The sequence below is a fragment of the Sinocyclocheilus anshuiensis genome, unplaced genomic scaffold (assembly GCF_001515605.1).
Source record: "Sinocyclocheilus anshuiensis isolate Anshui unplaced genomic scaffold, SAMN03320099.WGS_v1.1 scaffold481, whole genome shotgun sequence".
NCBI lineage: Eukaryota > Metazoa > Chordata > Actinopteri > Cypriniformes > Cyprinidae > Sinocyclocheilus > Sinocyclocheilus anshuiensis.
Window position 1 is genome coordinate 1,666,073 of NW_015539907.1, and position 16,633 is coordinate 1,682,705.

The 16,633-nt window shown below is 37.4% G+C and overlaps 2 long non-coding RNA genes across 2 annotated transcripts; one reads left to right on the plus strand and one right to left on the minus strand.

The window, feature by feature from the left end:
* Positions 1-487: 487 nt before the first annotated feature.
* LOC107686349 (uncharacterized) lies at positions 488-14,339 on the plus strand. The gene is made up of 4 exons (XR_001634035.1): positions 488-530; positions 1,206-1,358; positions 5,126-5,346; positions 13,908-14,339. It is a non-coding gene; the product is annotated as an uncharacterized LOC107686349 (long non-coding RNA).
* On the minus strand, positions 1,497-9,961 carry LOC107686281 (uncharacterized). The gene is made up of 3 exons (XR_001634033.1): positions 9,951-9,961; positions 7,336-7,341; positions 1,497-1,631 (listed from the first exon to the last, which is right to left on the minus strand). It is a non-coding gene; the product is annotated as an uncharacterized LOC107686281 (long non-coding RNA).
* Positions 14,340-16,633: the final 2,294 nt, after the last annotated feature.

Sequence of the window (16,633 nt, forward strand, 5' to 3'; positions counted from 1 at the left end):
CTGCTGTTCCTCCCGCGATCCTCCAACGACTCCTTGGAAACTGTTCCACGATCTCCAACGTAACCGGCATCCGATCCTCACCATCAGAACTCAGATAAGCACCCTGGAACCATTCACTGTGTTGACACTCACCTGCCTTGAACACACCTATTCCAGTCATCCCCTTACCCAGTCAATAAACCATCCTGATTTGCACTTACCTGTTGTGTCTGGCCTTGCTTTGTGACAGTGGTTGTATTCATGGTTTATTTAAATGTGAAATTCTGTATTTATTTGTCTATTCATTCTTTAATTTGCTAAAATTAAATATACTTACCGTTTTATTTGATGTCAGATTATAGCAGTTGGATAGTGTCACAATGCTGGTAGTAGATTCTTTCTCTCCAAGGCTGTGGTGTTTCTGTGTTCTGTGGTCATGAGTCAATACACTAACCGTTTTAGTGCACTGTCCTTTTCCCTGCAAATCTCTGATCACAATATCTCTCCACAGGCGTTCTCACTGAGTTCTTGAGATGAGAAACTCGGCAAAGGTTTGCTATAGTTTTTCCCTATGAAAGTTTTGCCAATCAATTTCTGAGTATATGCAGGCCTGACAGATCCTGCATCATTTCTCCATTTGACTGACAGCCCTTCTCATTTTCTCACGACGCTTGCAACCTGATCATGGATAGTGTGTGTGTGTGTGTGTGTGTGTGTGTGTGTTTGAGTATGCGTGTTCCTTTGTAGATATAAAAAAGAAAATCCAATCTTTGAACAGCATATTCCTGTCTGTCTTCGTTGGGCGCTTTCCTTTAAAGTCTATATATTGGGGGGGGGGTTGAGCTGTGATAGCTTGTCCTCTGTAAATCAGTTCTTATGTCAAGGGGCTGTCAATTTAATTCAATCTAAATATGTTTTCTTTTGTGGGCTGTCAGATGGGCGACGCTGCACAGAGCCCAACTCTTCTCCCCTTTTTTAAGACAGTAATGTAATGAGAGACACAGGGCAGATCTGTGGGTTTGCGTGTATCGTCAATGTTTTGGTTCACATGATTCCATCAAGACTATTGAAAATTACGGCTTAAAGCAATCTCTCTCACTCTCCTTCTTCCTCTGTCACTTCACCCCCATTCTCATCTCAAAGCACACTCACAAAACTAAATTAGTGCCACACACACAAGCATTGAGCAATGATTATTCCTAATGGAAGGCGATTTACCTTTGCAGGGGTGCTAACGTTTTTATAATTGACTTCTGATCAGCCGGATGCCGAGCAGCAGAGACAGATGTTGTGGCTCATTCTGGCTTGTCGCGGGGCTTGCCAACCATAATTTGGAACATTCCCTGCACCTGTGCCCTGTCCTCTCCAGTTACAGACATGTAAGTGTGTAATCCCAACCCAATGAAATCACCATTGTCACCAAACTGAAAACAAAAGGTGCTTGATGGTCAAGCAAGTCGTGAGCCATTCAGAAGTGAATTTTAAATTATAAACAAATTTTTAACCAGAAATGCAGACAGCTGTCACCACCGATAGCCTTGTGGGCAGCGTGCCGATATAAAGCGCCGTTGTGCTGCAGGCATCCCGAGGTTGAATCCCGGCTCGAGGACCTTCCCCGATCCCGCCCCCCTCTCTCTTTCCCACTTCGCTTCCTGTTTCATCTATGTCATATAACAATATAAAGACAAAAAATGCCAAAAATAAATCTAAAGAAAAGAAAAACAGACAGCCTTTGAATGCTGCTTTGAAAAATTCTGGATAGTTCACCCAAAAAAAAATAGAAAATTCTGCCACTATTTACTCACCCTCATATAATTTCTTTCTTCTGTGAAACATAAATGAAGACATTTTGAAAAATGTTTCAATGGACAGTGGATGCCAATAGTAACTAAAACTGTACCAACATTCAAAATACCTTTTGTGATCAGCAGAAAAATTAAGTCATACAGGTTTGAAATTACATAATTCCATCATCATTTACTCAGCCTTTTCATTTTTGGATGAACAATTCCTTCAAGGCCAAAATCCTATGCAATATATCTCTTTGTAGTGGCGTTCTAGGACATAATTCCCCTACAGAAATCTATCTGTCCTCATGTGTGTAAGCTAACATTATAAATGCATTGCATATCATCTCTGATTGATTGAATCTCATTTATTTAAAGACCAGTCCTCAAGAGAATGGCGTAAATGGAAGAGTTGGAGGTGTGGAATAGATTGAAAGGTGTAGAGGGATAATCTGTTCAGAGCTGTGTGGTCTTGGCCTTGTGTTCACACTCCTTCAGCACTGCATGATGGCTTTAGAGCGGATTCCTCCCTAGAGAGGCTTTCATCTATAATAACAGCAAGATATCCTGTAGAGACCGTTAACCAAGCTCATATATTGAACCAAAGGCAGGGAGTGAATTACAATGAATGAAGCTAATTTATAACTTAAGGAGAGCGTTCCTGAATGGGACAGAGCAGATTTTTTGGTTAGTTTCCTTTTTTCAATGTGTTCATATTGTTTTAGAAATTTAGTAGTTATTTTCATAAATCTACAGTAAGCGTCATTGAAATACTTTAAGTGAAAAGCAAAACTGACCATAAGCTTATTGTAAGAAATGTAGTTTATAGTGTTTGTGTGTGTGTTACTGGGCCCTTGGATGTATAAAAATCCCTCATTTCACCAATTAGGCGACCAAGGCACTGCAGGGAAGTTGGATATAAATAATGTACCCGTGTTATGAAGTCAGCCACTGTAACCTTTTTCTAGCTCTTTAAGACGTCATTTTCAATGAAGCTGCATCTCCATCACTTAGCACAGAGTGAGAGAGAGGCTGGTGGGAGGGATTGGAAAGGAGACAGGCGGAATTGCACAGCCTCTTAGAAGGTCAAACCTGGAGATCAGGTCTATCAACTGCCTGCTTGTCATCTGTTGCCTATGAAGGAAAAATGAAGAGAAGAAAAGGGAAAGAGCGGAAAATATTGTAGTCCAACTGCAGCAGATGTTAGAAGGACAAAAATGACAGATAAAAGGAGAGAGCGTAAAGTTAGCAGTGCATCATTTCTCAACCATTGAAAAAAATAATATTCCTTTTTTCCTTCTTTTTTTGGATGTGGACAGCCTGTGTAACCCACGCAGTTACTACACATGTATCCATTGTCCTTCACTATAAGTCAAAGGCTGTGCTTGCAATGGAATACTGCTGAATAAAACTGGATGTAAATTAAACAGTTGGCATTCTACAATAAACATTTTAATTATCAGCGTTCTACTTTGTCACATGACCTCATCACATTGCACGTTCAATTATGTGGGTAGCATTCTGTTATTATCTCATAATATATATACAGTGGTGTGAAAAAGTGTTGGCCCCCTTCCTGATTTCTTATTTTTTTGCATGTTTGTCACACTTTAATGTTTCAGATCATCAAACAAATTGAAATATTAGTCAAAGATAACACAAGTAAACACAACATGCAATTTTTAAATGAAGGTTTTTATTATTAAGGGAAAACAAAATCCAAAACTATATGGCCCTGTGTGAAGAAGTGTTTGCCCCCCTGTTAAAACTGATTTATCACACCTGAGTGGGGCCAACACTTTTTCACACCACTGTATATATATATCTATATATATGTGTGTATATAAACTGGTGTATAATAGCCTAATTAACCCTGTTGGTTGTATTGATGATGTTATATGTCATCTAAAATGACATACGGCCCACTAGACTTGCTTTCAGCCCGGTTGAGGAAAATGTTGAGAATTGCTGTACTAACTAAAGAGCAGTTAAAATGAGTAGGTTGTATCCAGTGGTGATTTTCTTGTTTACAGTGATTTGAGGTGACCTTTCAGTTGAACTTGGCAGTGGTTCTTTTGAATAATTTTGGCAAAATGATTTTGGTGAAACATTCTATTTAGGTAATCTCATCTAAGGAAAATAAACAAATTTGTCTTGTACCACCCCCAGTCTAATCAGACCCAAAGTACAAAGACAAACACATCTTTACTCATCTCTTTACAAGCTTGAGGCTTTAAACCATCATGCAGTTGTCGATTTAGTATGCAAGCAGATCTGAGAGCCATACCGCAATCATAATGTGGATCACATTTTTCATCATAATAAACCATATCTCTGACAGGCTGGAATGATTTGGCCAAAAGAGGGAAAAGGAAAGCACCTATGAAGGTTTTTTTTTAATACAGTGATTTGCCTAATAATGTTCTCTTAGGCTTTGTGGGCACCAGTAACTTTCAATTTTACATACATTAGAAGCTCTTACTGCTACCTTAAACAAGCATTGAACTTTACCAAACTCAAAACCAATTCAGAGGTCTTTCCACGTGCCACTCAAATTTATTTTGAGAGCAACTGTAACCAGGCCTATAAACAGAATATTTGCATACTACACTACCACTATATTTCTATTTTAATAGATTTCAAAATGTAATTTATTCCTGTAATGGCAAAGCTGAATTTTCAGCAGTCATTACTCCTGTTTCAGTGTCACATGATAATTCAGAAACCATACTAATATTTCTCATTATTATAATAATTTTATACATTTTAATTAATTAAATGATTGTATTCATTTTATTATTATTTGATTTATTATTAATAATTTCTCATCATCAATGCTGAAAGCCATTGTGTTTCTTAAAGGGATCATATGATGCGTTTTCAAGTTTTCCTTTCTCTTTGGAGTGTTACAAGCTGTTTATGGGTTTTGTGGGGCATTTGAATTAATCTCTGCTGTCATCTACAGTAATGTGTTTTCTATTAAATCATGTGAATGTCCATAGTGCTTTTTCGTTTCGCTCATAGTGTGAGTAGGACTATTTTTGCCAGTTAGCTTCACTTTTGCATTTTGCTCTTGGTGTGAACAGGCATTTAGATAAATGGCAAGGGTGACCAAAAAACTGGAGCTCCTGAGATCACAGTCATGCTGTAAGCGCAATGCACAGCTGGCTAACCCGCAGAGACAGTCCCTCCAAGTGTACTATCACATGCTTTGATTGAAGCACAGTGGCCAACTCATGCAACGAATGAGTAACAAATGGCAATCATATTTACTTCTGTAATCCAGTGTTTAGCAATGTCACAAACTACTCTTTACCTGTTGATAATATCAGAACTGAAAAATAATTTTTCTCCTATAGGTTTGTACCTGGTGCTGTCGTCGTTCAGGAGCATGCTTCTTAAATAAAACTGCAGTAAGCAAAACTGATGGGCGGATAATGTTTGAAGCGAATGGAGGAATTGAAACATGATAGCTGCATTCGCACCCCTTCAGGCAGGTTCCCCAGGGAGCGCGCACTGTTACAGTCTTCCCCCATCCACTCCACAGTTCTGAGATGCACAGAGATGATAACACACTCTGGTAAGTGTGGTGGCCTTGATCTTTCTACCGCTACATATCTCTCTAGTCTCTGAGAGAAGACGAGGAGAAAAAGACCCTCTCATACATTCAGCTGTAATCTGTGATTTGGGCCGCACTATCCACCTCCATTATCACCTCCACTCCCAAAGGAAGAGGGAGAATTGCATTTACCACTATCCTCACCTTGGCTGCTAGCAGCATCACATACACATATTGATAACATGCAAAGGCTTTGGGGGATAATTCATCTTTCAGTCATTTCAAATGGAATAGAGAAGGGAGATGGATATACCTTGCGTAAGAGTTTATGATATAACGTGGCGTCCAGGGTTTCCCAGAATGCACTGCAGCTAGTTCTGATGTTTAATGTACAAGTTAGATGACAAGTTAGTTAAGTGTAATAGTGTGCCATTCTGCTGATTTCACGTGCTACCACATGTTTAGTGAAATGTGTTCACCGTTTAGTTTTGTTACATTAGAAGTTATGTTGAGATTATGAGTGTTATATGGACAGTATTTCTGATGTCCACCTAATTCTTAATTTGTTGAGAGTCTGCAATAATATTATTTTCAGAGATAAATATATAACATTCTGATTGGTCAAACTTCCAATCCAGCTGTTAAATTTTTCCTAATATTTGCCGTCGTTCATGGCACTTTTCTTATGACAGAGCGTTCTGGGTAATCTAACTTGATGCTCCTCTCATTACACCGTATACTTGCTCTCTCTTGTTTTATACACAGGCAACTGGTGCCATCTTGCATTTTTGTTATCAATAGTGAAAATGATCTTGGAGAACTTCTTTATAAACATTACTGTAAAACTGTTAGGGGTCATAGAACGGTCAAAGATGTCTGTCTAGAGCATGTTTACAAAAAAAAAAAAAGGAAAAGTAGCTCAGTGGAATTTTTCTCAGCGGAAGCTGAAAGATAATATACAGGAAATATTTTAAAATAATTTTAAATCAAATCAATATTTCATGCCCTCATATTTATTTATTTGTTGAGTTTCCGCCTCTCTGAGTCGGGGTCCTGATAACCCTGCCAGGGTTTAATTAGCTAAAATGACCGTCTGGTTGTGCTATCAGTGAATAGTCAAGTGTTTGAATGCCTTCATTAGCTCTCTAATACATGAACTCCACACTAAGGTGCTTTCTTTAAATGTTTGCTCTGACTTTGAGCAGCTCAGAGCAATGCAATATCTCCCAAGAGCAATCTACACCTGTTTACTTGTAGTTAATGAGACATCATACTTACACCACAAAATGCTCACATAAAAACATGTTTATCTCTTCTAAGAGATGGTGTTGCGGCAGTTTATTTGCTAGGTGAGAATTTAATGCGAGTCGATCAGTACTAAAGAGGCAGTGATATTTACACATTGCCTTATGATCTTCAGAGGCACGGGTTTGCATACAATAGGTGCACTATTAAGGCTTTACAGATCCTAAGACTTCTTTAACCTAAGAACTATGGGTTAAAGTATACTTGATTAAGTTCCACAAACATCCATTTGTTTTCCCTTTTCATTTCAAGGCTCACTTTAGTAAGCTAGTGCCAATAGGAAATATAAAGAATTATCAGGATGTTCGAGTTAGTTAATCTACAAATAAGGTAAATCAGAAGTATTCTAGATCATGTCTTTAGTCCCACAGGTGTGTCGTATTACAGTGTTTCTTCTTTTATTGTGTTTTTGATTGCTTGAAGGTTCTCGTGTGGGTGGTTGATATTTTAATCTCCAACTGTCGTGAGAATCGTTCGGTGCTTCTGTTAAAGACAGCAATAGAATATGCAGTGAGCATCACACTCAGCCCGTGGTACGGCATGCAGCATCCATTAGTGATCTCAAACAGCTGGTCACATGACTGGATTCTAGCCATTGATGGAACAACCAGGCCAGATTTTCTTGGACTGCTTTCATGTGTTCCATCCATTGTGGGCAAAAAAAAAAAAGTCAATCTACTACATTTTAGAAGTATTACGTTGTACCTGTCACTTTGTTTGAAGATTATACTGAAAATACAGTGGAGTCAAGCTTCTATCCCAGCTAACAGGGAATGTTCTCAGAACTTTGGCTAACATTCTGGCAGAGTTCTTTCAAATGTTCTTCCAGTAATGTTAATAGAATGTTGGTTCAAAGCTATCTGTCTTTAAAAATGTTCTCAAAACATTAGCACAAACATTTTTTAATACATCATTCATGAATTCGATTTTTTTTTTTCCGGAAACATTTTAGTTGGACGTTCGTCTACCATTTTTTAATGTTTAATGTTACTTGTTTCCTAACGTAGAGAGAACATTCAAAAGTAATGTTCCCATAATGTTTATTGATATGATAATGATAAAATTAAATGTTCCCTTTCATTTTTATTTTTTTTTAAAACTGGACATGTAATGGGAATGTTAGCAAAATGTTCTTATAATTCCTTACATTTATATTTTTTACATAGAAGGGGGGAATCTCCTCATCCACCAACAGTGTGCAGCATCCACCTGGATGATGCGACGGCAGTCATATTGTGCCAGAACGCCCACCACACACCAGCTTATTGGTGGAGAGGAGACAGAGCGATGAAGCCAATCAGCAGATATGGGGATAGTTAGGAGGCCATGATGGTCAGAGGCCAGTGGGCGAATTTGGCCAGGATGCCGGGGTTACACCCCTACTCTTTTTTGAAGGACATCCTGGGATTTTTAATGACCACAGAGAGTCAGGACCTCGGTTTAACGTCTGATCCGAAAGACAGATGAACATAATTTTTGTTCCATGGGATTGTATTTCTTATTTATTGTTTTTTTTTATTCGATATAATTTTCCTTATTACAAATGATATTGTTAGTACAATTTTTGTTAAAAAAGAATTGCACTTGCACTTGAGCTCCATGAGCTCCAGAAGTTTGTGAAAAACCTGATGTAATCGAGCATGATTTCATAATGATCCAAAGAGCATCTTGTAACAAGCCCTTTAAAGAGGGTTAAAGAAAGCCCTTGATTCCAACAAATGATCACTACAGGTTTTCTTTTGTTAGGAGTTTGTTTTAACTGACTAATGACTAGTGTTAATTTAGTTAACGAAGACTATGACGAAAAATGTTCGTTGACGAGCTTTTTCCCCATGACTAAGACAAGATGAAGACGAGAGAAGACAATAAGGTCAATAAACGATAACTAAGACTATATCAACATGCAATTTCGTTGACGAAATAAGACGAGACTAAAATGTATTCAAAAAGATAAAAACTTTACCAAAAACCTCCCCCCGAATCAGAGCTTCGCTGTTAAATTCATACATTTTCTGCTCTGTGTGTTTTGCTTATTTTAAGCAATCTGGCAACCATGCGACAAACACCGACAAACAAGCTGGAGTTAGCGATCTAAATGAAAGCGTCATTCAGCCGGTCAGTGTTCTGTCATAAGATCTCGCTATATTGTTTGCGATTGTGAGCGCTGAATAAATACACTTACTCAATCGCTGTTGTTTTAATAGAGAAATAGACTATTGCAATTATGGAATTATTGGAATTACTAGGAATTTCACTGTTATAATTTTTTTCGTTTGTTTTAGCTGTTTTCATAATGTAGACCGAGAGATTGCATAAGTCTTTGGTGTTGATTTATATAATAAAAAGCCTATTATAAACCAGTACACTAGATGAGGTAAAACACACCATGTATGTGTCCACATTCTATTGATTTGTGCTTACTGGAGAAAGTGCAATACCTGAAATGCAAAAGTACATTTCTCAAATGACAACAATCATTACGATTATAATTTTGAGAAAAAAATTATTTTTATCATTTTAACCGTTATACAGAATGACGAAAATGAGACTAATATTTCATTGACTAAAAAACCTGACTAAAATGCTCATACACTTCATTGAATAAACAAAAACAGGACAAGTTTGTCTAAATATGATAACTAAAATGTACATTTGAGTAAGACTAAGACTAAATTAAAAATGGCTGCCAAAATTAATACTGCTGTACAGTTAATTAATAATAATCTTATTGTTAAAATGTCAAGTTTTCATTGACTAAAACTAGATTCAAATGTTGAGACTTTTAGTCGACTAAAACTTGACTAAAACTAAATAGGATAAGGTTGACTAAATATGATAAAAATTAACAAGGACATTTTAGCCCAGGACTAAGACTAAAATGAAAATAGATGACTAAATTAACACTGACCTTTTGTTCGAAGGAGATCAATTAGAAGTGCAAAATCTGAAATATTTATTTTTTCATTTTGTGCCATAACTTCTAACTTGTTGAAAAGTTATTCTTTCATCACTCTCGATATTTTCTAGGTTTAAAATAAATTTTTAATCTCATCTCTTCAATGTGGACTCAGACTTTCAATCCTCTCTGTAATTTCAAGGTTGCTACTTCAACCCACCTTCATTCATCACGCTCCTTCTTTCTCTTTTAGCACTACTGCACTCTTTTTGTCTTTCAGTGACATTTTCCATATACTAATTACGTTACTGTACCACACCACAGCACACAGATCAGTATTTAGAAATCAGTCAATGGTAAACTAATTTGCCTTTGCACAAAGTAAGATGTTGATAGGTGAGGTTGACATAACTATATGAGCTACCTGCTACACTGCATACATCCCTGCCACTGTTACAATCAGTTTAATGTTTATAAGACCAAATATGAGAGCGTTTAATGGTCAGTGAATGACTGTAATACAATACACAGCACATAACAATATCACTGTAATATCAGATGTTTATAAGTAGTTTTCCATCCAGTGGCCCTGGTTGTTGTTTTTCGCTAAGTTTTCATTTGCAGGTCTTAATGAAAATGTATTGTTCATGAAGTCCAGGCCACAATGAAATCTGTCTGCAATTTCAACCTCAGAATTCATTAGTATTGATTTGGCCGGACCTCTGTTGTCTAGCTGCTGTTTTGGCCAGCCTGTGTGCACACTGTATTGCTCTGCAGATAGAAAGAGGTTTTGACCAGAGCCCTGAACTGCTGCTCCTACTTTTAGTATTTATTCTACGCATTTGTCCTTTAGAGTGGTTTGTTTTGTGTGTCTGTGTATGTGTAAATTGATAGCAGAGCTTTCAGATTTTCTTTTCATATGTGTTGCTTATGTGTAAACAGATAACAGGGACAGGCTTTCTGTCCCAGTGGAGGCACTCTAAATATTATATAAACCCAGTGGTGTACCGTGGGGTTTCAGTCAGGGCCTTCAGTAAGCAACTGTAAACTACATACCCTTACACAACTATCTTACACATCTCTGTTACAGCTAACGCAGCCATATGCATATAATGCGCATATTATGCTGCACACAGGCTCTCAACAACAATGACAGCTGATCAACAATTTCAACAGTAGGCTAGATTAGGGTGGGTTAAATGCAGAGTAAATTTTCCTACATGGATCAGTAAAAGTAATCCACCACCAATACACGGGTCACTATGCACATTCCCGTCACTCTAAAATGACGACGCGGCCACAGCAGCAAAACTGTACAAATGCTGGACATCCACACAACACGCCACAGTATTATCAACACACCACGTACACCTCCATAACAATGTGCATGATACAGTACTCGTCAAATAATAAAGCACTCACTTGTCACTTGCAAATAAAGTCCATGCGTCTGTCATTCCGTGTCCCTTTACTCGTATTATAAAGTAAACCTGGCCAAATAACTTGTTGTGCTTGGTGCTAGCTGTTAGCCACTCATAGTACTCGTAGTTGCAATCTTTGAAATGGCCACAAATCCTTTGTTAGCGAATTCAGTTTGGGTATAGGTCTTCCTTTCTCAATTATTCCTCTTTTGTCTACAAAAGAGCGCCTTGAAAAAGGCATTTTTAGTAGATCGGCAACAAGATCTTGTGTAGGCGCCGGCGACTGCGGCTGTCATGTTCTTTTCGTTGAATTTCACTTTCATACCTTCGAAATTCCCATCTAAAGGCTGGGGGTAGCACTGGGCATGTCGCTAGACCCAGAGAGCCTTGACGTGTCATTGAACGTCAAAATTTGAATGGCTGATGATTCCGTCACTATAATGCTCATTACAAATCAGATGCGACGTCTTTGAACAAAAGGGTAGCACTATCTGTATGTAGTGCTGGCCGCAGACTTTTTTAATGTAGGATATTCCAGTTCAACCTCAACGAAACTAATCATAGACCATTTTGTGGACATTACACAAATGAAAATGATACCTAAATAATAAAAAAACCATTTTCACAGAATTTTATTTTTTATAGGGCCAGCAGAGAAGGCCCTGCTGACCCTGATGGCCCACCACTGTATAAACATAATTTTGAATATATGAAAGGGATTTGACATAGAAATTGGTTGAAGGGGAATGACTGTAGAATTTTCATAGAAATTAGGTTAGCAGTCACTTATATATTATTTCATTGATTAATCAATTAACATTAATTGTAACACCTTAAATTTCAAATTTTTACATATGATACAATGCACTTATTGTGTACAACCATGATTTTTCATTGTACATATATTTAAAAATAATTACATTTTAAATTAATTTCTGTAGATATCTCTATAATTACACTGTTGATCCTACCTCTACACCTTAAACCTAGCCATATTACTAATCCACCAATCCCACTTCAATAGCAGCAAAAGTGTTTGTTTAGCAATTCAACAGGAACACAATAGGTATATTGTACCTAACAATCCATTATTTTATTATTAATTAATAATAATGTATAATTTAATAATTAATAATTAAATTTATGCAGACGCTTTTATCCAAAGCGACTTACAGTGCATTCAGGCTATAAATTTTTTACCAGTATGTGTGTTCCCTAGGAATTGAACCTACGACCTTTTGCGCTGCTAACGCAATGCTCTACCACTGAGCCACAGGAACATATATAACATATTATTCAGTACATAGTATTTAAAGACCCCCAATATAGAGTGGGACCAAAATAGTTCTTCTTCCTCCTCTTCCTCTTCTTTTTTTTAATTCTTATTCTTCCAGTTATTAAGGCAGATCTAGCCAATCAGAGGCAATATGGCAAAATGTTTCTTGTAAGTATCTGTCAATGTTAAATCCAACACATAGTGACAAAATAAATACACACAGTAAAACTGAGACTTCACATTGAATAATGGCAAGAGATAAGGACCATAAAATATTACAAAAATAGCTACAGACCAAAAAGGCTACTGTACTATGAAAACAAGTTATTTTTCAGAAGACAAAACAACATAATTTTGATACCATCAGTCAAAATCCTTTCAGACAGAAACGTTTAGATTTTTTGTACAAATGGAGATAGATTTTACGCAGCATCTATGTGTTAAGAGTCAGACTGACTGTTTTTCGGCTTACTGGCAAAGAAACGGTACACATACTTTGTAATCCACCTCAGAATTTAAGGCTTAGCTCAGGATTTTGGGCAAATAAGGTATTGGTAAAAACAGTTAACGTGCTTAGAACAGTTAATAATGAGCATAGATTACACATTCACACTTTACATCAGGGTTAATTATATGGGGCTGATTAATTCTAATGAAGTACATGCACTACATGTGTAATTATTCTGCAGACCTTCTTATAATGGCACATTGTTATTGTTGTTTTTATTGTAGTTTATTACTTCTACAGCATAGATTCAGACAAAACACACATTTAACAGAAATATACTTTATGAAAATACTATCAAGCTAGTGTGATTTAGAAAGCTACTGGGTTCTGAAAATACAGGGCAAGTACTATTTTAATAACGGAAAACATAAAAAAACTCATCTGTAGAGAAAAGCATACTGCAGCTGTTGCTGTAAATAATGTCAATAAACATTTGTGTGGTGTGTGTGTGTGTGTGTGTGTGTGTGTGTGTGTGTGTGTTTGTGTTTGTGTGAGCTAACAGTTAGCACAAAGAAAGATGAAACTAAATAAATGTCATTCATTTCACTCAATTAGCTTTTTCAATTCTTTTCAGTACTGAATGAATTAAATTCATAATTCAGATGAATGTTGCTTCATCAAACGTTGTTTTAGACCTCATTAGCTTTGACTGAATGGACAAAATCAACATTGCTTAAAATATCTTATTTTGTGTTTGCAGATGAAATAAAGTCATACAGGTTTGGAATGACATAAGAATGAGTAAATAATGAAAAAAAAAAAACATTTTGAGGTGAACTTTAAGCTTCTTAGCATTTGGAACAGCCTTTATTTCTGAAACACACCTATAATCCCTTAAATGCTCCCTCATTATGCAACTCACTAGGAAATGAGAAGGATTCTTCATTAAGTCTGGATGACCATTTGCCACTCTTTGTCTTTTATTCCTCCTCTACTTTTCTCTCAATTCTTTAAATGTACAGACATTGATGTATTTTCACCCTTCCAAACAGCTATTCTTTAAAATATGTGACAGACTGCAATTAAAGGAAAGTACTACTTGTTCAGGGTTCAAAGACACTTTGAGGCTGATAAAGGAAAGTTTTAGTCAGAGTGTGTGTGTGCCACTGTGTGTGTGTTTGCATCCAGAAAAAGAGGGAGCACTAATGTTTGTGCATTTTGCCCTGCTCTGTACAGTGCGTGAGATCTTAAATACCAGTCAGCTGTCTTGTGTGAATCCCTGGATGAGTATTCAGCTCTCCGTCTGCCCTTTCCACGCTTGCTGCCTGCCTACCTGTCTACTCGCCGCCTCATCTGTCCACAGCAGAATAGAGCTGTGCCTTTATCTGACAGCAGCGTCAAGGCCCCGAGACGACCAGGAGTGGACACGGCAAGTGTGGGCAAACGCACAGCAGCGACTTAAGACCGAAACCGATCTGCTGAGACTGAGCACCATGGGCTCCTCTTAAATTGTAGATATATTAAACCGTGTGTGTGTATATATGTGTGTGCGATTGCTCGAGCTGTTGGTGCAAGCTGACATACCTTAAATCTGTGTGGTGATGAATGCATGCAATATGTGTTTGTGCCAGAGGGGCTTTATCATCTTTCTTTGAAGGAAAAGTTCTGGATGATTCATTAGAGCGAGACAGAGAGGGAGAATTTGGATGAGGGGTGTTTGGAGGCCTTAGCAGTAGGGAGGGATGGAGAAAGCAAAAGAGGAAATATAAAAAATCGTACTGAGCATCACCGAGAACAAATCACATCTGCTTTGGTGTCTTTTTATTTATTATTTGCTGCTGCAGATTAGCTGGTCATTCAAAAGCTCTGCTGCATAGCTCTGTGTGGAAAAGAAAAAATGTTGCATCAAGAATATTGATTTTTACATATATATTAAGTGTTTTTTAAAGTGGTGATCAGTTATTTAGCATGAAAATCAAGGCCTCAACCATATTTTTTTCCTGACTAGTTCTGCTTGTTCTTTATATATTAAATTGTATAAATTTATTCGTTTTTTTTATTTAATTTCATATAAAGTTTTTCATTTATTCATTTATTAAATATATTTGTTACATTTCTTCACAAATAGAAATATTAAAGCTGATGGCTGATATATTTTGATTGGACAAGCCACATCTGAAACTGTTGTGAAATGCAACAAATGCAACACCTGCGACAGCACATAATAAATTATATATAAATAATTATAAAATTAATGTAATATGTATAAATTTAAATCCTCAGCGCTAAAACATTTAATCAGCTTAGGTAACACTGAGTGCAGTGTCTATGAAATCATTTTTACAAATTGTCTAGGAAAAGTTATAGAAATTCATTGGTCTAAAAGTGCGGGAACCTTACACTTTGCTTGGCAACTGTAATGTTCATCCATCCATCCATTGTTTTATCTCATTCTATCTACAGGTGCATCTCAATAAATTAGAATGTCGTGGAAAAGTTCATTTATTTCAGTAATTCAACTAAAATTGTGAAACTCGCGTATTAAATAAATTCAATGCACACAGACTGAAGTAGTTTAAGTCTTTGGTTCTTTTAATTGTGATGATTTTGGCTCACATTTAACAAAAACCCACCAATTCACTATCTCAACAAATTAGAATACTTCATAAGACCAATAAAAAAAAACATTTTTAGTGAATTGTTGGCCTTCTGGAAAGTATGTTCATTTACTGTACATGTACTCAATACTTGGCAGGGGCTCCTTTTGCTTTAATTACTGCCTCAATTCGGCGTGGCATGGAGGTGATCAGTTTGTGGCACTGCTGAGGTGGTATGGAAGCCCAGGTTTCTTTGACAGTGGCCTTCAGCTCATCTGCATTTTTTGGTCTCTTGTTTCTCATTTTCCTCTTGACAATACCCCATAGATTCTCTATGGGGTTCAGGTCTGGTGAGTTTGCTGGCCAGTCAAGCACACCAACACCATGGCTGAAATAAATTAACTTTTCCACGACATTCTAATTTATTGAGATGCACCTGTATATATGGTTGCATTTGCTGCAGTAAACAATAGCTATTTTCTCTCAAAAGTTAGTAAAGTTGGAAAGTACAAGTCCTCAGTGAGACACTTGAATTAATGTGCTCTCTTATTTCCCATCAATAATTCTGAGTGAGTCTCCATATAGACTGCATCTATTTCACAGTGCACACACACTGCAGTGCACAAAGACTAGTGTGAGACAGCCTAGAGTGACAAAAGATCGGAAGAAAAGGGGAAATGTGCGTGCGGTCACAGACAGACCTCTGTAGTGTGTGTGTGAGTGAGAGAGAGAGAAAGACACATTGGGCAGTATTAATCTGTTCCTGTAAATGATCTGACTGGCACTCCGCTCTCATGTAAACGGTGGCTGTCAGAGCGATAAGGGTGCAAGCTTCAGTTGAGAATCTCTTTTTTTCTCTCTCTCCCTTTCTCTCTCTGTCCACTTCCCCAGAGAGAGCCAGATAAGCCCAGTGTGCAGAGGGGCTCCACACAGCACCAGCCCCCAAAAAGAGCCCCATTATCAGCTTGTCAAAGTCACTCCTGATGTGCTACACACACGCTCAGAGAGGTGCCAAGGACATCAGTTGGCCATAAGAGTGCACGCATGTCCATGTTTTCTGTCTAATACAGCATGCACATTTAATTTTTTTGTCGAAAACTAAGGCATTTGCATTTGCACTATGAATCACACTGGTTTTATTTTACTCACACATACTCTCAAATTGTCACATACACACAGATGTGTAACAGAACAGCTTGGGACTCTTTTCCATTTGAGCGGAGGGAGTGTATAGGGAGATTTGAGTCCACAGGTCTGATTGGCTCACATGGAGTGAGGCCGCTGGGTTATCCGGCTCTCTTTGTGTTCCTGGAGGTCTGCTGTGAAGAGTCTCATCTCCAGAAAGCATTACCGTACAATTTCACA